Source organism: Typopeltis vanoorti, chromosome 22, assembly GCF_054136105.1.
Source record: "Typopeltis vanoorti isolate ZY-2024b chromosome 22, IOZ_Tvanoo_1.0, whole genome shotgun sequence".
NCBI classification, from domain to species: Eukaryota; Metazoa; Arthropoda; class Arachnida; order Uropygi; family Thelyphonidae; genus Typopeltis; species Typopeltis vanoorti.
This window is the reverse complement of record NC_143570.1, coordinates 83,309,220-83,336,478: the sequence shown is the minus strand read 5'-3', so window position 1 is coordinate 83,336,478 and position 27,259 is coordinate 83,309,220. Positions and strand designations below refer to the sequence as shown.

Sequence of the window (27,259 nt, the reverse complement as noted above, 5' to 3'; positions counted from 1 at the left end):
TAGTACCGATCTTTAACTCTGGTGATGTTGAGTTGGGGTGTGTTTTCAGATTTGTTCCAGTAGCTGACTTTTCGCTGTTCACCCTGGTTCCCTAGCGAAAACAAAAGAGGGCTTGTTTAACCGGGTGACGCCCCAGCCGGCATGAAATTTTGTCGTGTTGTACCATCATTTTCTATATTGGTTTAAGTCAATAGGAATACAATTTGGTCGGCTAAATCCCAAATTGTCAGTCTATCCTCGTTCGTTCAGTATCCAGGTAGATACTCAACAGGGCACACCACGAGAAGGTGAGGATTGGACATTAGGTCAGAAGCCCTGGTCAGTTCTCTGCATTCCTTTAAAGGCTATGTGGAGGTCTCCTCTCAGTTATACAGCTTTGACCCATAAGCATCCCTTGAAATTATCTGTGATTGAATAAGTTGGTTTTCATGTTTAGTATTATAATATCTGAAATATTATAACTACTTTTTTTGTTGACCACTAAACTTAAAGGAACAATAGTTATTATTTATAATTATCAGTCCTGTTTTGTTATCTTGTTAGCACTACTGATGTCATATCATAGTATTTTTATTTTATTTTTTATTTTTTTTTTTTTTTACAATCAAGATAAGCTCTGTAAACTCATAGCTATGATTCTCCTCTAAAGCAGGCTTTGACAGACATCCATTCCCAAGGTGAGATATGAAATCCACAACCTGTTGGTTGGAGAGCAGGTATGCTGTCTACTTTGCATCTAGACTGGCATATTTCATCTATTGACATCACTCTTCTAATTGATATTTTGCATATTGATGGTTCTTATCTTCAAATTCTCATTGAACTGGTTGCAGTAGCAGTTATCACTTTTCATTCTGGCTCCTTGACAACAATACAGTGGCTTTAACTGAGAAAGGTCTCAGAAGCATAATATTTGAATTGATTTTATTATGATAAGTTATGGGGTTTCAAGTTATTGAAGAATACCATTTACAACAAAACTCAACTCTCACTCTAACAGATCTCTGAGTACAATATTCTACTGCCATGCTACTCACAATTCAATGTTGCTCTGCTCTCAATGCACTCCCAACTGGAGAACTGTGGGTACAGTGCTGTTCTAAAAAACCAAAATGGACAAGTGGTGAACTGTTCTAGTGGTTCCTATGTAGGGTGCTATATATATATAAAATCTGACCCACAAGTGGAAGGTCACAAGATCTATAACATATCAGTGTCATGTGTGGTTTCTAAAAGGGTCTGATGTTTTTTTGAATAGCTGAAGTTCGTAGTTTTTGGGAAAGACAGTGATAGAAGCTGATCCAAAGAATAGAGGTCATTGGATTGAAAGAGTAGGAGAAGAAGTTGGTTCAAGAAGTTTAGCAGTAGATAATAAATGGATAGTGCCCGGCAGCTGCTTTTGTTCTTACAGTTTAGAAAAAAAAAAGTAAAGGAATGATAATGGCCAAATCAGCAGAATTGGCTACTCCCACTATTATATGGTTCAGAAATATGGACTGATAAAAAGAAAGATTATAGACCATGAAAGTACCTGTAGGAATAGAGACATAAAAGTAAGGTGGTCATTAACTAATCTTATTGTTCTACTGTGAATAGTAATCAAGTAATACTTAGTCTTCTAGTACACCACCACCCTAAATGTATGAATAGTATTCCATGGGTGGATTTGGGATTTTTAATATTTGTATGCTGCATGGAGATGGTCAGATTATATTACAACAAAATGATGACCTTCAAAAATTGGTTTATGAATTAAATAAAATAAGCCAACAATACAATCTAAAGATTTAGATCAAAGTCGTACGAGATAAAATAATAGAACAGGTAACACATTTTAATTGTTTAGGTTGCATAATAACATATTTAAAAGACAAAGATATAGATGATAAAAAAAATTTCAGAACAATTATGAAACGATTTAAAAGGACACTGAATTAAAAAAGAGAGAGAGAGAGAAACCCAACTTAAAATTTACAAGGTAATGGCCACTCCCACTATTATATGGTTCAGAAATATAGACTGATAAAAAGAAAGATTAAAGTAAAATGCATGCAGCAGCAGAATGGGATTTTTAAGAACAGTGAATGGATGCACAGAAAATTAGACCACATAAAAATACGCATTAGAAGAGAGCTAGGTATTTATAGTTTAAATATAGAGAGAAATAAAAAAATATCATTTTATAGGATGAGAAGGTATGGTTACCAAAAGAAGTGATTAAATATAATCCAAAGAGAGAAAGACCAGTGAAGCTGGAACAGGCAAATGCCTAACCTTGATGGGGTGAATTAAATGAACAGTTGTATAGGTGAAGAAAAGTACCTTGTAGAAAAGTACACATTTTTTGTCAGTTGCAAAAACTATACCTGAGATATGCTTGTGACAGGGAAAGGTTGGAAGTGCAGTTCAGCCCAAGAAGAGAAATCAGATCATGTTTAAAATCTAAGTGTAATTGAAAGTAAGGAGAAGTGATATGAGACTTTTCTTGCAGGAAATTATACAGAGTTTTGAAGGTTATCTTCACTTCATTGAAAAATAGTGAAACAACCAGAACTTAAGGCATTAGTTACGAAGGATCTTGAGTACTCTAATGATCAGGCACTAGACTGTTTGTCAAATGGGAAGGAAGAGTGTAATGCAGTTTCATCAGCATAACTGTGGATAAGATTTGAAGTGAGAGCAGGTCATTTATGTACAGGAAGAGGAGTGGGTGAAAGTCGAGATCCCTGGAGTACCCCTGCATTCGTTGGGAAATTGAGGAGAGCACACCATATATCATGGCACACAGTGAGTGAACCAAAGAGGAAGTGGGTAATCCAGTTGCAAAAGGTTGAATGCAGACAACAGGATAATTTGCTAAGCAGAACCCATCAAATGTTGAGAGTGGCCATGTGAGTTTCTCCAAACTTCCATGGCTTGAGTCTACAGGTAGGTGGTGAATGCTAGAGCTTCAGCTGTGGATCAAGAGTGGCAGAATCCATACTGCTGGTCACCAGTTGCTGTAGTGAGAGTCAACTGTAGCTGGCTAAGTACCATATTCCAAGTTTATCTTCATTCATTCTGTATTTAGGTGAATGCCTACTATTATTTACATCCATTAGCCTGGTTTGGCAAGTAGATGCATTTTCCAACACCTATGTCGGCTGTTCTTCTTTTCAACAGAGGTTGAAAAAAATTTGTGTCTGTAAAATTGAGTTCCAGTTTTATTTTACCTAAAACTTTATTCTCGGTTTACTTAATCTCAAAATAAATATACTTTTAAGAAATAAACATTTGAACAAACTCATTATGTAGGCTAGTAATTAAAACTGTGATAATGTACTTGTCATTCTTTGTGAAATTAACAGAATCTAAACATTATCACTCGTATTTGGAAGCTTGGCTTGAAAGGAATGGAAGGGGAAGGAATAAGGAAAAGAATAGAGGCTTTATCTCTGTAAGTATATAGAATTACAACCTACATACTTATAAGTTGTAAACATGTGAAGTATACCTCTGCCACACCCATAGTACTATTCAATTTATACGTTTTGTGGATGGAATTTGTATAAAACATACTATCCCATGGGAAGATGTCACTTGGGTGATATGTCAAAAATCCAGTCAGATTTCTACTTTCCTTCAGGACTATATAGAGTTACCTAGCTTTGCCATTTAAGTGATCTCTAATATATGTTTTTGTAAATCTAAATAAGCTGAAACAACAGATGTAGAAAAATTTTAAAATCTGTAAATTTTGGGCCTAGTTCTATTTTGCTCAAGACTTCAATGATGCATGTAATTCTCTGTTTACTTATTCTGAAAAGATTTTTTTTTTTTTTTATTGGAGAAATAAACACTTGAACACATTAATATGTTAATTATATAAAGTAGTAGTTAAAACTGCAATAATGTGCTTGTTCTTTTGTGAAATTAGCAGAATCTAAACAATATCACCCATATTTTCCCAAATGTCAGATTATTATTTTTAAATGGATCTAAGATTATATCAGGATTATCTGTGAGTGAACTCTTGAAGTTCCAGGATTTGTTTTATTTAAATTCTTTTACTTTCTTTGTTTGCCAACTTGATTGACTGAGCAGAGAGCATGTGTGCTGTCCAATTAAGGCTGTGGGTTAAGATCTCACCATATGTGTGAATGTACTTTGGTAATGGTTGCTTCCTAAACAGGTTTCAGAGTTATCTAACCCTTAGCCCACTCACAGTATTAATGCTAATACAAATATATAATGCTATATAATATATATATATGAGACTCTAAACTTGGAAATGAATCACACTTTAAATACATCTGGTGGAAAGGAATTTGAAACTGTTTAAAAAGCATACTGCCAATAAGAGTGTGAATATGTTATGACAGCAGAATTAGTGATGATATTATTATTATTATATGAGACCTCAGATAATACTAGATGCACTCACTATTCTTAAGGGCAAATTATTCCACTCACTCACTGCTCTCTGGGAGAAAAACCTAGCTCTTAACCCTTTCTTGACTGAGAACAACCTTAACTTCCATGGATGCCCCGTGTTCTCTCCACGCCTTCCATATAACGAAAAATTTCATTATTTGAAATGCTATAACACCCATTCAATAGTTTATAGACTTATCATATCACCCCTCCACATACTTGCAATCTGTCCTCATAATCTAAATCCCATAATCCAGATATAATCTTTGTAACTCTTGTTTGCACCCTTTCCACAGCTTCTTTATCCCCTTGGAATCAAGGAGACTAAATTTGCACACAATAATCCAGGTGTGGTCTTATCAAAGCCTTATAAAGAGGCAAAATGACTTCCTTATCCTTACTTGTTAAGGTTCGCTTCAACATCGCAATTATCCTCTGAGTTGTATTTGCAACTTTTGCTATGTGACCTTTGAACTTTAAATTCCTATTCACCAACACGCCAAGATACCTTGCCTCTTAAGTTTCCTGTAGCATAATCTGGCTAATATAATATGATGCTGGGATTCTAATCACTCCAGAGTGCATAACTTTATGCTTACTAACATTAAACTGACAGCCATTTTCGTTGCCCAAATTTCCAGCCTATTCAAATCATTTTGTAATTGCTGAATATCGGTAACATCCTTGATTACCCTGCCTATCTTTGCATCATCGGCAAACAATTGCATATCTGATGTTTAGATCCTACCTGATGTCATTAATGTATAGATGAACAATAATGGCCCAAGTATTGAACCCTGAGGTACACCACTGGTCACTTTTTTTTAAATCTGGCAGATTCACACCTACTGTATTCCACTTTTTGATATGTCTGTCAACCATCCCTATCCAATTCAAGAGTTTATATTCCAATCCCATATTCTCCAGTTTATGCAACAGACCTTTCATGTGGTATACTATCAAATGCCTTAGAAAAATCCAAAATTATCATAGTGTATCCATTCCATTTATCCAACTTGGCCATAACTTTGATATGAAATATGAGCAAATTCTTAAAACATGACCTTCCTTTAGTTAACCCATGCTGTTCTGTGTAGACTATAGTATGTTTGTCTACCCATTTCTGTATGCAAGTTCTTGCCAACTTCTCTAAAATCTTCACTACCACCAGAGATACTGATAGGTTGGTAGTTAGACACATCAGTTTTTTCACCACCCTTGTACAGTGGAGCTATCATACATTCCTGAGCTGAGACTCAAGTTATACAAACATGTGAAAGGGTTGATATTCCATCTGTCCCTATAGACAAATTCTTATCCAGACTATGCAACAGCTCTCCAACCTCATTTTCATGAACCTCTAACTCTTCATCGAATGTAGCAGTAGTACCTTGCACCATGTTACTTACACCTGGTTGTGATATATCTTAGCAAAGTGAGGACTCATTAACTGAACAATCTCATTAGCTTCCGACACTCGAGTACCATCTGTATTCAATAAAGTAATTCTTCCACATTCATTTTTTCTTTTGCTTGCTGCATAATGATAAAATTCTTTTGGCTTGCCAATTTCCAATTTCTTTTCATACTCCAGTTTAGCTTTCCTCACAATATTTGTTTCTTTTCTGGCCTGAGATTTATATATTTCATAACTCCTCTTGCTCTTATTCGTACAATATTCTTTGCACATGAACTTCTTCTTGTGGATCTCTTGCTTAATAAGGTTGCACATCCATTTCACTTCCAACCTATTTATTCTTCGAACACTAGGGATACATTCAGATACCGAGGCAAGCCAAAAGAATTTTATCATTATGCTGCAAGCAAAAGAAAGAATGAATGTGGAAGAATAACTCATTTAAGTACTTTTTCAACGATTCCCATGCATTGCTGACATTTTTCTCATTCAGTAACTGATACCATGGGACCTAAGATAGTATTCTCCTAAGTTGATCATAAGTTCCAGCTTTGTAGTTCAGCATGTAACCTGTTTTAATTGGAGCATCAATACAATTAGATACTTACCAAGAAAGTACAGCATGATCACTGTCACCAATTGGTGGTAAAATTTAACAAATCCAACACTCTTTGATCTCGAGTTCCTTCTTTCACATGCTGCATGAAAAAGTTGTCTTGCAACAATTCTATAAATTTCTCTTCTTTCTTATCGTGAGATTTTTCTTCACAGAGAAACATACCCAATCAATGTTTGGATAATTAAAGTCACCCATAATGATCTTGTTTGGTACCCATAAGGCTAAATTGGCGATGTATTTTTTTGTTCCCTGCAACTGAGCCGCCAGGTCTGTAGCAACATCCCACCATATATTTCATTCTGTTAACCTCTACTTCACACCAGATAGACTCAAACTCATCACTGCATGGGACATTGTTGCCATCATTGTTTTCTTGTGTTTCTACACTAACTGGACTTAAGTCACCTATGATTAGTAGCATCCCTCCTCCTCCTCTTTTATCTCTTCTGTTATTCTTTAAAATAGTATACCCATTACACTCGATTCCACTTACCATGTCTGATTCTGATAGCCAGGTTTCACTAATGTCATCAATCTTAGGGCCACATCATATTCAATAAGCAACAAACTGAGCCCCCTTTGTATGTAATGCTCCTGGCATCTTTGTATAGACATAATAAATTACCACTTAGATATGCAATCTATTTGGTCTTATTCTAGAATTTTCTGTTTTCCTTCCCCAGACACTTAAAAAGTCTGAATCCAGAGCATATTTTTCCACCCCTTCTCCACATAGATAACCATGTTCGAAGACATTCATATCTTTATCATATTTGCATACCGCAGCTAAACTTTTGCACACATTTTTCTCATTCCTCCCTTGATGACCTGGTTTCCCTGACTCTGCATTAGTCTAATACCAAGAAGTAATTTCTCCAGGCTTCTGATGCCAAATGAATTCAAGTGCAGGCGATCCTTCTTATACAAGTCTATTCTGCCATCAAACACACACACACACCACACATCTAAAAACTTGCATCCATATCTTCTACTCAGCCTGCGCGTGAAATCATTTGCCATCATCATCCTCTTTCTTAACTCAGTACTGTCATATCTTGGGTAATATTCCTACAAATTTTACTCTCATGTTTCTTTCTTGCTTCTTCCAACAGACCTTTCATATCTTCTCTCATACTATATTTGTCACTACTTAAATTATTATTAGCTACTAGAACTACCATCTCTTTTACTTTTCTTTTTTGGTTTTTGATTACGTTTGTCATATTTGTAATTTTCGCTCTGGGGGAAACTAGAAATGGTGACTCCCAAATTTCAAAATTGAGTCACCATTGTTATTGACCAGTCAACTAGAAATGGTGACTCCCTTGGCAAGTGCAAATTTTAAAATTGAGTCACTATTGTTATTGGCAGGGCCGGATTAAGACCCATAGAGGCCCTAAGCACTTAAAAGATTTTGGTGCCCCATATATATGTAATTCAAAATATAAACAATATAAACCATAAAATAAATTTTTCTTTTTCAAAATGAAACAAAACTTATAGCAAGATGGAAAATAATGTTTATTTTTGTATACTTCAACTTTATCTAGATTTGAAAAGTTTTCTCCTACTTTTTTTTAATTGCAAAGTCTTTGATCAGATCCTCAAAATTAATCTTATGTAACACATCTGCTTCTATAGTTAGTAGAGATGAGGTATTCAACCTACCTTGTTGCATAGTTGTTCTGATGGGATTTTTAATATACTTCAACTGAGAAAATGAACACTCATCTGAGCAATTTGTGACCATTAATGTTAAAAATATATGAAAGGTAATGTTTACATTTGGAAAGGCACATTCAATATTGTCTTCTACAATTATTTAAAAAGTTCAGCATGACTGAATCTTGTTTTTACATTTTTTGTTGCACTGAACTTATGCCGCACATATAAGTGAAACTGCCGAAGCTCAGCTGAGAAATTAGTGTTCAAGTCCTCTGGGTAAGCATCAATCAGCTTTTGACAACACTGAGAATACCTTTCAATTTCAGTAGATGATGAAGTCACTGAAGTAGCATTATGTGGCACATCACTTAGAAAAGAAAATCTCTCTGATATTTCTTTGTATATCTCTCCTCTTCTTCTCATCTCAGTTTCAAGTTTGTCAACAATTATGTAAAAGGTGGTGATACGAAATTTATCTCTGGCATTCAGATATACTTCTGGAGCATCTCCGTCATTGGGTACCTTCTTTCTGATACGTTTGTGAGTTTGAGCTGCCTTGTAATCAACATCTGGTAGCACTTCCTTTGTAGCTGCTTCATATCTTTCAAATTCATTTCGTGAAGTGCACAATTGGTCAGCTAATGATCCATACAGATCTGCACATATTTTTAAGTTGTCATCCTCATTCTATAGAACTTGGCTTACTCTGTGAAAATTTTGCAAAATCTCATCCCAAAAATTCAACATAAAAACGAATTCTAGCTTTTGCATCTTATTTGCAATATTATCTGCTTCTCTTCTAGTGTCTCCCATTTGTGACTGGTCTTCGGCTATACTGTCTAACACTTCTAAAATTTGAAGGAAAGATTTCAAAATTGCTGCTGTTGCTATAGCATGTGCCTCCCATCTGGTATCAGAAAGGGATTTTAAGACATTTTCATTACCAATACAACCTTTAAGAATTGTCCACCGGCTGGTTGAGGCTGAAAAAAAGGTATAGAGCAACTGCACTGTAGAGAAGAAATTAACCACCTCTTGACAGCAGTCAACAGTACTTTGGCCTACCAAATTTAGTAAATGACATACACAGGGCATATATATATATAGCAAACTTGTTTGTTTGTAAAATTTTTTGCTACATCCCCTTATAACACCCAGACATGTTAGCAGCGTTGTCATAAGACTGACCCCTACATTTTGAAAAGTTTAGCTGACAAACTTTACATAAGTACTGCAACACCTGATTTGCCATTTCCTCACCGGTATGGTTTTTCATTTCCAGAAGGGTTAAAAAGCATTCAGTAGGCTGTCCATCTTTTAAGTACCTAAGTACAACACTTAACTGGTCGATATGTGACAGATCTGGTGTTGAATCAACTGACAAACTAAAATAACCAGAAGATTTTACTTCATCAACAATAAGTACGTGGACCTTTTGAGCCATCAGTTGAATGAGTTCCTCACAGGTGGCTTTGGACAGATAAGAAGGATTTGCTTGCCACAATTTCCATATTTCGCAATGTGACCTGCTAAAAATGGATCAAACTGACTTATGAGCACAAGCAGCCCTAAAAAGTTCCTATTTTGCAATGATCCAAATCTTTGTTCTATTCCTCGAAAAGCCAAGCCACGTTCAGCTAACGTACGAATAACAGCTATGACACATGTCAGGACATGTTCCCAGTAATCACACTCCTGAATTTGTTTTTCCAACTGTTGTCCCAACCCTACACCTTGTCTGCAAGTTAAGTATGTTAGCATAGAGTCTCGGTGAGTAGTGCTTTTTTCATGTTGATCAATTACAATAGTATTTCGCCAGTCACTGAACCCTTCTCTTGTAACAAAATGTGAGAAATTTTTAGGAGCAAACAGTTTACAAACAAAACAATAAACTGATCCCGTTGATGGTGAATACAATAACCACTCTCTCTTGTATTCCTCACCATTGGCTTTTGTCCCAACAAAAAGTTTCTGCGAACAGTGTCTTACTTGTTTGCCACTACCGAAATGTCAGTAAGACTTGTCAAATGGCCCGTTGTGGTGTTGACAGTCATTGGGTTCAATAAGCCATGTCATCAGCAGAGAAATCAAGCCACAACCCTGGATCTTTTACTATATTTACTTCATCTTGTGCAAACTGAATCATTTCACCACCATCACCATGGCCCACTAAACTTTCATTTTCAGCAATTATTTCAACCTCAGAATGTTTTGTAAAGCAACTTGCATCAACATTTGCAGTAGAGATATCAAGAGAATTTACAGACAAAGTGAGGTCAGTAGTGAGACATGTGCTAGATGAACCTGCTTGTGACACCTTGATGATTCCAACATCATCATCATATTTTGAAGTGATCAAAGTGGTATATGTGTCCACTTCTGATGACAGAGGTTGGGTCTGATCAGGAATTGGTATATAATGTCGTGGAACTTGTGTGAAGAAATCAGTCAGCTTTGAAGTCTTGGAATCTAATTCCAAAGTCTTCTCTTGTTTCTTTTTTGATAGTTTTCGCTTTTGTGCACCACTTAACTGAACACGTTTCATCTTGGTTCTTGGGATCTGTTAAATACAGAAATAAAGAGATTATTTTGTTGAATATTAGGTGGCAATCAACACAGTTACACGTATCACAGGCAAAATCATATGAACGATTTAATTTTCGGCTTACAGCTGAAGCTTGTGCTTTAATTAACTCTTATTTTACCGGAGTCGCACTTCTGCAACAGCTAGGCCTTTTACCGGAGGCGCGTTTCTGAGACAACCACGTGATTTGTTTTATATTTGTTTCTGGAGCCTTTTATAAGACATAATTTATTAAAACAAGACCAAAAACAGACTGGAAAATAAAAAATAAAATGGTTACGTTAATTATAAAAAATTACCTCATTTGACGCAATGGTAGTGCCAGAAAGCGTCGTGAACGATAAGGTGTAAATGAGCTGTCATGCATGTGATTAGATTTTTATTAGGCCTTCTACACGTCATTATTTATTGAAACAAAGTAGGTAACAGTAAGAAAAGATAAAAACAATGAAAAACTAATTAAAAGTTAATTTAAATTAAATTCGTCATCTAACTAAAGCAGAAATTCTGTGCTGCTCCCCCCCCCCCCCTTCCATGATGGCTTAAGCACGTGCTTATTTTGATTAATGGTTAATCCAGCCCTGGTTATTGGCCAGTCAATTAGTAAAGTAGGAAATAGTAGGGTGATTTTAATATAGATAGCATCAACTGGCAATGAAACAGAAGTAAATAAATATTAGAGATATTTAGAATTAATTCATAAAACAACATTTTCATTAACCCACTAGGGGAAGTTGGATTTTAAATGCAATGTAAATAGTAGGAGAATTAAGAATCAGGCATATTTACTTAGAACTACTGTGATAGTGATTGTTAATAATCATTTAATCTAGAGAACTAAAATGAATGGAAGAAACTGTGATATGGAAGCAAGTAGGCTGGTATTTTATAAAGTTGATTTTTAGAGTATGTTAAGAGATTTAGAAAGCATGAATAACTGGGAGATGGAATGGAATTTAATGAAAGTAACAGTAAATGAGAAGCTTTTAAGGCTTTTATTCATCAAATGTTTAAATTTATCATGAGATTTAAATTCAAAAACAAAACCTGAGTTTAAATTATACATGTGAAGAAAATACAAATGAAGTGTGCATGAAGTATCTTCATGATTATGCTTCTTGTATGTACAGAAGCTGATGACTTTATGCCAGTTGCATTAGTAGCAAAGCGTACTTCCTTTTGAATGTGCATAATGCTATGCATTAAGGGAACGTTGCTACCCAGACTGGTTTCAACCTTTAGTTGTGAAGATACATACTTCACACACAAAGTTTCTTTGCATACACTGAAGATATAAACTGGTCTGGATAGTGACCCTCCTTTAATCCTTGTTTTATCATAATTTGTTAAGAAAGATTAAACAAGAATATAATTTCTTGGTAACTATAGTTTACTTTCAAACTAACCAAAATCACTGTCTATCTACATCTATCTCTGATGCAGAATATTTTAATAACATGATACACCTTTTTTGCTAGTTGTATATGAGAAATAGGACGTCTGCATTAATTCAAGATTGGTATCATCTTGGGTCTGACTCCCACTGATATGAGACCTTAAGAAGGTCAGAACTGCTCTGGGTAGTGAGTTCTTATTTAATGCATAGCATTATGCACTTCTGAAAGGAAGTGCACTCTGCAGTATGGGATAGTAAAGCAAATGATGAGAAGTCATTAATCTTTAAATATAAGTAGCCTAGTTGTGAAGATTCTTTACATGCAAACTTTGCTTGCATACACTCTGAAAAAAAATTTTTAAATATAATTTTTTGGGAAGTATAATTTACTTTCTAACCAAGTTAACTCTTTCTATATAATACCTGAATTTGTTGGATCAACAACTACAATATGAAAGCACTTTTATTTTTACTTTAAACACAGTTGCTTGTAGTGCTTTTGTTTTCAATCTTTGCTTATGTATTTGTTAGCCTCTTTACCCTTTTATATTCAGTTTATTTTATTTTTCTTTATTTTTATTTAATTTTTTTCCCTCCATATGTTATCTTGCATTTTGAGGAGGGACTTGGGAAGAAATATTGATCTGAAAAAAGTTACACCTATAAATCTAGTACAAAAACAGGAATGCATTGATATTTTAAATTGTCTGTCAATTAATAAATAGGGTTTAGGGATGACATATCATTCTTTGCAATGAATAGATGTATGCTAGGTACAATAAAGCTACTTGCCATTATTTTTATGAGTTGGTAAGATTGGGCATTCTTCTGATCAGGAAATTATTTGAAATTTTAAAGAATACCAGTTCACAATGGAGTTATAATGTTGCCCATTGAGAATTATAGGTCAGTTATTTTATAGCTATGAGTTACAGAATGAATGGGAAAAAAATTTTTTTTAATGAAAAAAATTAATTAGGAAATGTATTCAGTACGTCCTTGACAGAGTTCATTTATTGAGTAGCATGCAGCATGATTTAAGCATTAGTCAACTTTGATAAGCTTGAGTTTTTTTTTTTATGAAGAGTACAAGGGAAGTGGATTGCAGCAATGATTATGATGTAATTTATTTAGATTTTATCAAAACTTTTGACAGAGTATTCAAGCAAACCTGATTTTTATTCAGCCATTTTCTGTTCCTGCTGGATGAAGGCTTCACCCAAATTCCTCTTTTCTATCTTGAGTTCATCTGTACTACTGAGTTCATCCATCTCTTTAATCTCACACTCCCAATTTCTGTGAATTTCTGTATCTCTCTTTTCCTCTGGGATATTCTGCTTTGTCACATCCATTCAGATGCCATCTTTGTCCACTTTTGATTGCTACTTCTTGCAGTGTGACCTTCCAATTGCCAGTTGGATCTTTTGGTACAGATTTGGTACAGACACATTACATATATTTTCATTGAATTTAAATAACTAACACCCTAAAATCCATTTTGCGATATACCAGGAAGCTAATGACTACTTAGATCCACTAGTCACATGCCTTCCTGATGGTTCATTATCTTTTTCTATTTTAAGAAAATTTACATATACAGTTAGATATTTGCACAAACAATCACACCATCATCCTGCCCAACAATATGGTATCCTAAAAACGCTAACTCATAGAGCCAGAGCTATCTGTTCCAGTGACAATGCTTTTGCTGCTATAGACAAAATTCTAAATGCTCCCTGCAAATCCTCTTTATTGCCTAATATGCAAGGCTACAGCAAAACTGTTACCATCCTGTATATTCAGGGCACATATGAAAAGATATCTAGAATGCTTAATAAATATCTGCTCTACACTACGTTTAAACCATATATCATATTGACATCCTTTTACCTAAGGACAAACTCTACTTTGTCACATCCAGGAGCGTATGAAGTGCCCTGTCCTCATGACCTGGCTTACTATGCACAGACAGGAAGAACTATTGATATATACCTTGGAGAACATAAAAAATATGTTCCTTACTATCATTATGTCAAATTGGTACTAGCAGACCATACCGATAGGTGGCGCCTGTGAATAAGTTTTGTTAAACTTATGCTCCTGCATTTTATTGTAATTGCAAGTGTTTTTTGTGCAAAATAATCAGTAAATGGAAAACTAGCGGAGGGTACTAAGTAGCCAATTACTTCCACACAATTTGCAAGTATCCATGGCCCTTCAAATCAATTATTTTTACAATTAAAAAAAAAAAAAAAAAACAGCCACGCGAAAGCACCCGCTATGCCTACTGTGCGAAGTGAAAATGGCAGCAACAAAGGCCAACAACAAAAGATTACTTTGAGTCCCATCAGCGTAACGTAGCCGATCGCCAACAAACCGATTTAACAATGTGAAGTGCTGCAGCTGCGAATCCGAATCTCCCATATGGGAGATACTCCTATCTCAGTGTCTCCCATAATGCATGACACATCTCCTTGCAAGGAGATGTGTTTTGCATTATGGGAGATACTGAGATAGGAGTGATGTTAGCTTGCTCCACCTTTGCAACGAGTTGCCTGGTGTTGTACTACCTTACCCCAGTCCTGAAGATACTTTCAGGCACAAACTTTGTTTGCTCACACTTGGATAAAGGATTAAACTAAATTTATTATAGTCTAACCAAGTGAACAATAAATTTCCAACATCTTTCTCTAAATCCAGAGTAATTTAATAAAAAAGTGGCACACCGTTTGGCAACTCCTATAGATAGAGATGACCTTACTAGTGCTTCTGCCTGTTATCTCCACTTGGGCTTGGCTCCCACTGAAGAGACCTCAATAAAGGTCAAAACTAGTCTGGGTAGTGGCCCTTCCCTTAATGCATAACATTATACATATCCGCAAGGAGATGTGTTTTGCATTATGGGAGATACCGAGATAGGAGTGATGTTAGCTTGCTCCACCTTTGCAACGAGTTGCCTGGTGTTGTACTACCTTACCCCAGTCCTGAAGATACTTTCAGGCGCAAACTTTGTTTGCTCACACTTGGATAAAGGATTAAACTAAATTTATTAAAAAAAGGCATATTATGTGATTTCTGTTGCCACTGGCTACATACTTCCTGTGCGAAAATACATGAATCAGCGCACAAGCTTTTTATTGATCTCGACCAGCCTTTCTTCTGTTTGATGTGCCCCCCCTTCCATTAAACAGCTACTGTACCCTGGCAAATCAGTTGAAAACCTAGAACAACAGCTTAATACTACGATCGATACTTTCTCTTCCAAAATCTGAAAGTTGGAACACAGCTCGAGATACTCGATGACCAGCGGCCGATCGCAAGTGCACCAGTGCCCGCTAACGAACTGCACGTCCTAATCTCATCAACGGTGCACAAGTCGCTCGAGGTCGAAAACAGGAAACTCAACTCTGTTATTCTGAACTTTCTGGTGGAAAATGGTAAATCATTAAAAGAAGAAGTCAGCAAATTAGCAGGTGAATGCAACTTCGATCCCAGAAAAATCGTCAAATGTCATCGTTTCGGATCCATAAACAAAAGAAAGGACGGAACGAACTTTCCATTTCTAGTGGAAATGACCTGTGCACACCGACAAACACATCAAAATTAATAATGGCAGTAAATAGCAAGCTAAAGGACAGTTGTCCCCAATCGTGTGTACATGCTCAACCTGATTTAACTTTTGTCCAGAGGGAATAAAGACACCAACTCCGAAGACAGCTAGAAGAAAAAAATGAAATGGAGACAACTGTTGGACCATTGACTACAAACAAACCAAACTAGTGCAAAAATCAAGTGACACCAAGGAGATCAGTATGCAGGCACTTCATAGGAAATGTGCAGTATCCTTGCGGTCAAAGCCATGCCTCACAGAACCTTGCATATCCACTTCACCAACATCCATGGTCTCTACTCCAACCTTCATAGTGTCCACTACCATCTGCAGTCCACCAAATCCCACCTACTCTTTCTAACAGAAACTCAAATCTCACCTTCCCCCAGCACTATCCATCTCAACCTTTCAACTATACATTGTTTAACTCCTTTCGATCTAAAGTTGACATCTGTGCATATATCTGCTCTGATATACCCTGTCCTAGAGCACCTAACCTAGAATCGCCCAACTTTGACCTTCCTTGGCTGAAAATATCCCTCCCCACTCAGTCAAATTCATCTGCTGTCTCTATTGCTCTCCTAATACCACCAACCACTCCGAGCTCTTTAATTTCCTCTCCTTAAAAGTTGATTTTCTCCAGTCCCACTCTCCTAACAGTGAAATCATCCTCCTAGGTGATATTAATGTCCATAACACCAACTGGCTTTTCTCTTCCAGTTGTACAGATCCTGCAGGCAGAGATACTGAAAATTTGCCATCACTAATGACCTTACACAAATTGTTCACAAGCCGACCAGAATACCAGATAACCCGAATCACTCCCCAAATACCCTAGATCTCTTCACTACCAAAGACCTTTCCAAATATGCAGTGAATGTTGTGAGCTTGCTGGACAATTCTGATCACAACATAGTGACCATCTCTTCTCCCATGCTACAATACTTAGTCACACCCACACAAGTGTAGTTTGGCATTATAGCAGTGCTGAATAGAACAGCCTATGAGACTACTATGCTTCATTCCCATTGTTGGACTATTGTTTCTGGTCTTGCAATCCAAACATATGCACCAAATGAATCATGAATCACCAAAGAAGTGTGGGAAACATACATTTCCCACACTTCTCTGAACTGCCATCCCCTATCTAAACCCTGGTTCTCCAAAAGATGTGCCAAGGCTGTACAAATAAAAAATCAGGCATACCACAACTGGCTCAAATAAAGAATTTCATCCTCCTTCAGTGCCTATACTGAAGCCCGAAACAGATACAAGAAAATTATCAATGCTTCCAAAACAGAATTTGAATGGGCAAAAAGCAGGAAACTTCCAGCATGTCCAAATGACAGCCATGCTTTTTGGTCTCTTGCCAAAGCAATTGGTCAGAACTTTTGCCCTACACTATTCCCACCCCTATCATACCCAGATGCTCAATTGCAACATCACCCACAGAAAAAGCTAATCTCCTGGCTTCACACTTTGCCTCCAATGCACGCATAACTAATAATGGCAACCTCCCCAGTCATTCCAACTGCCAACATACAATGCCCCCTGTATCGTTTTGCCAGAAAGAGATCATAAACCTGTTGTCTAAATTAGACACAAAAAGTCTCCTGGTCCTGATGGCATTCCTCCAATTGTCCTGAAAGTTTTTGCACCAGAACTGACTCCTATCCTATGCCATCTGTACATACTCTCTTACTCCACTAGTATATATTCTAAAGCCTGGAAATAGGCCTTATCCAACCCATTTATAAAAAGAGTGACAAATCGCTACCTACTACCTATCTCACTCACCTCAGTCCGATCTAAAGTGATGGAGAAAACCATCAATTCTCGACTCCTACTCAACCTTGAAGGTACCTGGCTATTAAGTGACCACTAGTACAGATTTCGTCAATGCTGATCAACAGGCGATCTGCTCTCACGTATCACCCATCTCTCGACAAATGCTATGGAGAAATTTTGCAAATCCCAAGTGGTTGCACTTGATATCTCTAAAGCCTTTGACCGGGTCTGGCACAAAGGCTTACTAAGCATACTCCCATAATTTGGACTGTCTCAGGACTTGTGCAGATGGACTGCCAGCTTTCTGTCTGGACATGCACTATGTGTGATGGTAGATGGCCCACTATCCTCTCACTATCCAACTAATGCTGAGGTCCCACAAGGTTCAGTTCTCTCATTGACCTTCTTCCTCCTGTATATCAATGAACTACTTCAGTTGACCTCAAACCCAATACACAGTTTTGCAGATGACAGGACATTGCACTCCTCCCTTTCATTTGATAAACCTTACCCAACTCACAGAACATCAATCACAACTTCCCTTAACTCTGATTTCCAAGCCATCCTCCAATGGGTCTCAGATAACCTCGTCAACTTCAATGCTAATAAAACCCAGTTCTGTCTTATTTCTCACAAAAAAAGAACCATTTTCCCCCAGTATTATTTTTGATGACACTCAAATTCCTTAGACAAGATGAGATTTCTCTTCTGCAAATTACCTTGACATCAGGCCTCTCCGGGCATAAACACATCGCAACCATTCTATCCTCAGCTTCCAAAAAACTAGGATTTCTCTTTCGCTCAAGACGCTACTTCACCTCTGAACAACTGTTAACCTTATACAAATTGCAAATCTGCCCAGCTATTGAATACTGTTCTCATATTTGGAGTGGGGCTCCAAAAAGCTCCCTCAAAATGCTTGACTCAATACAGAGGAGAGCAATCAGACTGATAAATGACCCATCTCTTACCAACTCACTCCCCTCACTTTCACATAGACATTTGATCTCTGCAATCTGTATATTCAATAAATATTTACTTGGGAAATGTTCATCTGAAACAGCATCGATAATTCCCCCACTCTCTACTAAGCCCATCGGAACACATACAGGTGCTGCCCAACATCCTTTCACAGTACACCTTGAAACCAACAGAACAAGTTTCTTTTCCTCCTCCTCCATCCCTGCTACTGCTGTAATGTGAAACAGTCCTCCCATGATTTATTTCCCAAGGAATATAATATGCAGGTTTTTAAATCGAGTGTCAAGTTTCTCCTTTCCCAACCCACTACTCATATACAGTACTATAGTACTATCGGTTGATCAGTCAACCTCTCATATATGGGCCTAACATAAATAAAATGTTCTTTAGATACCTATCACATATGATCAAATGGAAGAAAATGAAGTGCTACACAGAGGTCATAAGTCAGATTGTTTTTGGAATCAGCACCTGCTTCAAAAGTTTTTCTGAACCTCAAAAGGTATGTCTGTATCAATTTACCATAAAATGGGAGCCAGTGTCATTTTAAGATCAAATTAATACCCCCCCACACACACACTTTTTTTTTTTCTCTCTTTATTCAACAATAAATTATGCTTATTAGGACTTTAATTCTTTGTGCGGGCTGTTTAATTTTTTTTTTCTAAACTGATCCCACTGTTAACCAAATTGTTGTTGTTTGTGTACTGTGATAAATGGTTTTTGTGCCCTGAATTTGCTAACCCCAGTGACATAAGATAAATATTATTTTCTTATTATTCCATGTTGTGAATTAATACCGTCAAATAAATTGATATTTTTTATTATTCATTTTTTCATGAAGCACATTTGGTGTATTGGAGTGTTAAGTCTTAATGGTCTTTTCTTGTTGCTGAATTAAGCTTTAATTTTGCTGATAAAATTCCATGATTAAATCCATATCTATTTTTAAATTTTTTACATTTTGAAATAATGTTTTCCATTTTTTGTTGACTAAGATATAATCAGTACAGATTTTAGTTTTCCTGGTGAGGTCTATGTGTGTATTTATGGCTATCTCTAAGAAGAAAAAAAAAGTATTAGTGTTCATCAGTCCTGTTGTCTTGCAAAATTCAAGGACTATTGCTTCTTTCATTTCTCTCATCAGTCCCAAATTTTCTCGCTACTACTACTTCCATCTTTTCAGAATAGTTGCCTATTTTTGCATTGAGTCTACTATTAGCACGTCTTTTCTGTCAACAAAATTTGGTATTAATTACCAACAGAATTTGGTTATACCAAATTCTGTTTGCAGATATGAGAGAAATTCTTCACATTCATCATACCCATGAGTAATCTGGTGCTTAACCTTGTATTACCTTATTATTTTTTTCTTCAAGATACTGGAGTAATTTTTGTTATTGAATTTAAAAGATGATTTGTTTTTCCCAATGATTGCCGTTCTTTCTCTATATACTCCATCTTTTTTTCCTGAGTAAAATATTCTTGCATTTTGGATGTTAACATATCCTTCAACTGCCCAGTGTCTCTGATATACCTACTATACTCCGCTTGAATTTTGTTAATTCATCTTCTAATGATGCAAGTTTTCCAGTTTTAAATAATGTTCTAACATTGTTTGTTGATATTGATATATTTTTGATATTGTTCGTGGTACATATATTTCTCATCTCCCTTAAATGGTCTTTGTGGAGATTCGACTACCCTGAATGTGGTAAAATTTTTCAATATCCTGTGAATGTTTATTGTAGTTATAGGCAAAATATTACAGCTGGCTTGCCACTCCTCTGCTGCAGAGTCCATTATGGACAGGGTCAGAATCTTGGGAGAGAAAGCAAACTCCTACTGCAGCAAAAGGAAGATAAGAAAGGAAAGATGACTCATATCCCTCGAGTACTCTAAGAGCAGATTTTATGGGCAACATAGAAGTATATTCCATAAACATCATGTCCAGCATTTGGTAATTCCAGTTCATCACTCCCATACTCACTATAGTGGGCCCCTGAGGTCAGCTTAAGAAACCCTTGAAATATAATCAGATATGCTAAAATATTAAAGCAGAGATTAGCAACAGCACTTACATTAGTTAGCTGTGAAATGTCAGTACCATGTGAATTATCTATATATTATTTATAAAATAAATTTATTTATTAACTGTCATACATTGTAAACCAAGCAAACAAAATCCATTTCTGTGTGTATGTGGTATAGAACAAGTATATAAGACTAAACTCTGAACATTAAATTTAGTCACAGAATCTTTTTTTAAAACTTCTATCTACATTGTCGGGCATTAAAAGTAACATGCGAAGTTGATCCAAAGCAATCAGCTGCATATCTATATCTATCTTATCAGCTGCATCTCTATCTATCTCGTCATCAATCAGCTGCATATCTATATCTATCTCCTTGACCCATGTTTAACCATTTTAAAAGTCTCAGAGTCAACTTTGCCATAATTATTAATGAACACAGGAATTGAATATAATAAATTTAGTTTAATCCTTTATCCAAGTGTGAGCAAACAAAGTTTGTGCCAGTATCTTCAGGACTGGGGTAAGGTAGTACAACACATTAAACTAAATTTATCATAGTCTAACCAAGTGAAAAATAAACTTTCAACAGGAATTGAAGTTGCAAAATAATCACTGCAACACACATACCAATACAAAAATTATCGTTATACAGTAGTTTGCTGGCCTGGAAATACTGAGCAAATCACAAATCCCAATAAAAATGACACATTCATAATAGTCTGGCAAGTGTCATATTCTGAGCATCAGATTGCTACCTAGTTTGAAAGCTGCTTCCCCTTAAAGTGGAAAGTTGCAATAATTTTCACATTTGCAATAGATATAACTCATAAATTACAAAATCGTTTTTACTGAAGGTAATTTGTAAGAAGGTTTTTACAGGATTAATACAGAGGAAATTTTTCAGAACAGATCTGGTAGGAGAACTAGAGCCATCCTTTGAAATTAAGCAAGAGTGTGGTTAGCAAGGATGCGAGAACTAGATTTTTTGCTTGGAGAGTGATGAATGAGTGAAACAGGTTTCCAGTGGGTGCCATGACCTGCAAATGAGTTCAAAGCAAGGTGCAGTTGACCCTCGAACAACACAGGTTGACTTATACGCAGATTTGTTTTGATAAATATACTGGAAAATTTTTTGAAGATTTGTGATAATTTGAAAAAAGTTGCAAACGAACCGTGTAGCTCAGAAATAATGAAAAAAATCAAGAAAAAGTTAGGTATGTAATGAATGTGTAAAATATGTAGATACTAGTCTATTTTATAATTTACAATCATAAAATATACATAAATCTATTATAAAAAGTTAAAATTTATCAAAACTTATGCACACAAACACTTACAGACCATACATGGTGCAATTCACAGTCAAGAGAAATGTAAACAAATGTAAAGATTCAGTATTAAATCATAACTGCATAAAATTAACTGTTATTAATTAATTATTTACATTTAATTAGCATACAATAAAACTTATGATTCATTCATTAGAGTACAGGATAGGCTACCATAAAACAATCATATTGCTGCTGCTTCATTATCGATGCATTGAATTATTATACCTGTAAATAAATATGAATTTCTTTTTCCCATTATCTTTTCATTTTTGATGTCTAATGTTAGTAATACCTATAACATGTACACCGTTTTGTATTAAATAAGACAATATTGATGTAGGTACTGACAGACAGATGATTCATCTATCTGTAAACAGATGACGTAAACTTAGTATTGATAAATACAGTACAGTACTGTAAAATTTTATTTTCCTTATGATTTTTTTTAATAACATTTTCTTTTTTCTAGCTTACTTTATTGTAAGAATACATATAACTTCCGAAATATGTGTTAATCACTGTTTATGTTATCAGTAAGGCTTTCGGTCAACAGTAGGCTATCGGTAGTTAAGTTTATGGGGAGTCAAAGCTTGTACGTTGATTTTTGATTGTGTGGTTGGGGGGAGGGACTAACCCCCAGTGTTGTTCAAGGATCAACTGTATAATAGATATTGTGCAAATATAGTGCTTGACATAATGTTTAGGGCCTCCCTTGATGAGTGTGGACTCCATGGAGTTGCTCATTTAATAATAATATCAACATATGGTTTTTTGTAAAGGTTCAGATTGAATCAAACTTTTTAAACCTGCTGATTAAGATGTATTATCAATTGGATATTGATGATTTAGATTGAATGAGTAATTGAATCTGGTAATCTGTAGCCATGGCATACGCAGTTTTCATATAGCCTCCTATATTCACTGATGTACTCTTAAAAGAAACTTCAGAACTCATATTTTAAATTCACTTTTAAAGTGCACTCTGGTTATTTTATTTGGCAAGGAAAATCTACAGGCACATTAAATGCATGGCTATATGTGCTGACTTTCATTCTTTTTATGGACTATTTTGAAAATATAGCCTTAAACTTCATCTATCTCAAACCTTCGATGGCTATGCTACATTGAAAATGTGTTCTCCATTTACCCGAATACTTTGCAAATGTTTTTAGCACACCTCATCAGCCAACACCTGAGGATCCATTTCACAGTGGAAAAGGAAACAATACATTTCTCCTCTTCTAGTCACCATACTGCTCAACAGAACTTTTCCTTTTCTGTCTAATGAAAACCTTGCACTGGAAGATATTTCTATTGCATCATTACTCCTCCCATCAGTATAGTGTTATCAAAACCCTTAACAAATAGAGTTCTAACCACACTAACTGCTCCACTAAAATTAATCACATCCAGGACACTTTTTTTTTTTTTTATCCAATTTCCTTTCAGTTAATCAACAGAACTCTCTTCTCCTCCCTCAAACCCAGTACCCTTCTAGAACAACAAAAAAAAAAAAAACATCTGGATCACCGCAGAAAAAAATTTTGATCTTAAAAGGTATAGCGTATAGCTCTCCTTCCAATCACACCAAAAATTAGCTACCCTTAGCTGTTCACCATAAGCTCCTCTCCATCATCTAGATGAATGGTATCCTGCAGACTAGTGTTTTTCAAACTGTGAGTCATATTAGTGGACCATCAAATCAGTTTAACTGGTCACAACCAACATTTTTGAAATGAAATATAATAGAAAATATCAGAGTATATCTCATAAGGTTTTGTAGCTTTAAAAGGAAACTCACATGATTGTATTTTATGTCCCATCTGTGTTGAACAAGCGTATTTTTACAAAGTGCTAAATGTATATGACATGCTAGTTTTGAATGTTTTGATTATTTAATTGTAAAATTAGTATTGTCTTAATGATAATGTATAGCGTTTTGTGGTAGGGGAAATTTATCATTATGCTGGGTCAGGTCATTTTCATTCCGGTGTCTTCAGTATACTGTAATTGTTGCTACATATACAGTATGTAGACTAATTTTTTTCTTTATATCTGTAACATGGTGTCTGTTGGGAGGGGATATTGATCACTACACAAGGACATTTTTATTCATCTTCCAAAAGAGTAAGTGTTGTGGGCAATGTTCTGTATATTCATATGAATAAAAACGAATCCTATGTTTCATGGCAAGCACATCCATGGCATGAAATAAAATATATCCTAATTTCTGTTTTTGTTGTTTATTTTGGAGTTTTTTTTTTTTTTTTATGTATTTAAATGTTAATAGAATTCATGTTTGATATTAACTTTGTTACATTTTTGTTTTACTTTATTATAAGTAGTAAGGGCATGTTGTTTTTCAGAACTTTTGTTTCAGTTCAGTATATATATATATATATATATATATATATAATGCAGCACCAGGGCAACTCATAGCAAAGTTCAGAGAGCTACTTGCACTTCACTGCTTTCCAAAATTTAGTTTAATATCTAGGTGGGCAATGAGGCCCTGTTCTGATATTAACCTGATAAGGACAGCTACTACACTTTTTGATTCTCAGTCTCTTGGCTAATATAAGCGTGTAGTATCTGTTCCTATCAGGTTAATATCTGATACAGACCACAAGATGTTAAACTGATTTTTGGAAGTCAGTGAGTACTTGGGGAGTGCTCCACCTTTGCCACAAGCTGACTGGTATTATAGAACCTCAGCCCCCTTGGGGTATTACTTTTTGGCCTTATATATTGTAATTATATTAACTTTGCTGCATTTATGTTTTTACTTTATTATATGTAGTAAGGACATTTTTTACATAATGTCCTTACTACATATTGTGATTCTTAATTTGTATAATAGTGCATTGCGTGTGTGTGTGTGTGTGTGTGTGTGTGTGTAGCGTTAATTGTTAATGAAGTGAATTCATTTGACTATATGTTAGTCTATATAGAAGTAATGATTATAATTTATTGTTTGTGTATGTTTAAAATACATAAGCTAAGAAACTTACTTAGTTCACTGAAGTGTGAGATATTACCACTTTTAAGCAAAGTGCCATTGAAATTAACATGTAATGGCTGTGGCTTGACTCACTTCATTACTAAAGTGGAAACCAGAAGTATTACATGCTAGAGCATGTGTGAGTGGAAAGAATACAGTTGCTGGTAAACAGCTGAGTAGAGAGCTGTGAGACAGATTGAGAGATATGGAAGTATTTTTGAAATGAATTAAAAGCTCCATTATGTAGCAGCCGTTCATACAGAAATAAGTTTCAAAGTTTTAGTTATGCTTCAGAGGTAACTGAAATAATTACAGTGTGATTAAATTAAATTGTCTTTGACACTTGATAAATAAATAGAAGGCGAAATGTTTATTAGATATTATATGTTCCATTAGAAGAGTAATGATTTAATGGCTTCCAGAAATTAGATTTGGCAAGTTAACTTTTATGTTACATCATTTTACCTTGGAAATCCTTCAGATAGGAAGAGATAAAAAGTTGTGAATCTTGAAGTAGAAAGAAGGAATGTTTTATATGGAGGCGATTAATGGTCGAATGCAGGATTTTATTTTTATTATCTCGAGATGTCCATGGAGTCAAAAACTCATTGCGGGAGGTCCCCGTCACACACACAGCTCATGATATTGTGCCTTAAATACATTCATGTTCTCTGTAGAAACAAAAAACTTACTTATCACTTCTTTGATCACTCGTTATATAGATTCCAGGGTTAACTTCTATTTCATTCTCCCCTCTCCCAACATTCTCTGAAAAACCTCTTCAGCATTAATTTGATAAGAATCCCTTACCAGCTTATGTCTGTCATATCACCCCTTCTTCTCCTATCCACTAGATTCTGTAAATTGCATCTTCTCAACCTTTCTTCATACTCAACATTCCAGAGACTAGAAACTACCTTAATTGCCTCTGGACCCTTTCTAATACCTCTTCATCTTTTTGAAAACCAAAACCAGGTGACCAAATCTGTGTACATTGGTTCATATGTGGCCAAATCAAGGCCTTATACAATGGAATCAGAATTTCCTTAAAATCAGTGTCCTCCCGTCATTACCAGAATTCATTAGTATTAATATGTGGGACGACTAAAACATGTTGTCCCACACAATTTTAGAAACATATCCTCTAAATTTTAGATACCTATCTGTCATCACACCCAGATCATTTATTTCCTCCACCACCTTCCATATGTCCTCACCAAGCATATACCATACATCCCATCTTTGTTTTCCAAATTCTAATACATTATACTTTGCAACTTGGAAATAGTAATCCCACTCATGTGCCCCATTCACTGTAGCTTTAAAAGGAAACTCACATGATTGTATTTTATGTCCCTTCTGTGTTGAACAAGTGCATTTTTACAAGTCCTTATGTAAAGCCACAATATCTGCTCTACTTGTCATAGTTCTTCCCAACTTTGCATCATTTGCAAACAACTGAATATCCCCATTCAAACCAGGTTCTGAATAACCTCTCCAACACTTTAACCACAACACCTGACACATTGATTGACTTATAATTTGAAGTGGGAATTAGTTCTGTCACCTCCTTTATGAAGTAGTAAAATCTTGCTTTCCTTATGCCACTGCAGATGTCAAATTCCTGGCACATTGCCTCAAAACATGTGATGATATATTATTAAGTCCCACAGCCTTATTAACATCAAATTAATAAGGTTTAAGTGACCATATACCTTTTGTTCACTCACAGCCAGTTTCTCCTCTTTCATTGCTCTCAAACTCTTCATATTGTTACATTCACAAGGATCAAATACCTTTATGGAAGGTATTTCATCCATAAAATGGAAGTACTCCTCTGTAATGCATGCTAAATCTCTGCATTCATCCATTTCACACCTACCTTGTTTAATCTTCTAATGCTTGGAATTCATTTAGACATTGCATCTACTAGATAATTTTTGAACATCACCCAAGCAGCATTGTCAAGAAAACTTCATTCCCTGAGATTTTCATAATCACCAGCTTTGTACTTCCACATAACCTTTTCTCACAGAAGTCCTTGTATCACTGGCAACCATCCAGGTAATCACCTGATGGTCACTATCACCAACCACAGGGAGATTTGACATCTCATTTATATTGGCATCCTCTATGAGATAATCAGATTCAGAATCCTCAATCCACATGTACCATTTGTTACATGTCACCTAAGGTAGTTGTCCCTCAAAAACTTGAGAAATTCATTCATTTAGTTCCACATGAATGCCATCTTGTCATCCCAATCTATATTACCATAATTAAAATTATCATTTTCCTATTTGCTTGGCTAATTTACTTATACATTTCATGGTTACTATTCTCCACATTACCAGGTGTATAGCAACATTCAACTAAATATTTCATTCCATTTCATCCATAAAATCTCACTATCTCACA

General features: G+C 35.5%; 1 protein-coding gene and 1 pseudogene across 1 annotated transcript in view; both read left to right on the top strand.

Annotated features, from left to right (window-relative positions):
- The window catches only part of LOC150094523 (uncharacterized), a 159,957-nt gene that overhangs the window by 26,386 nt on the left and 106,312 nt on the right, over positions 1–27,259 (top strand). The window lies entirely within an intron of this gene.
- Positions 24,393–24,569, top strand: LOC150094524 (U2 spliceosomal RNA; annotated as a pseudogene).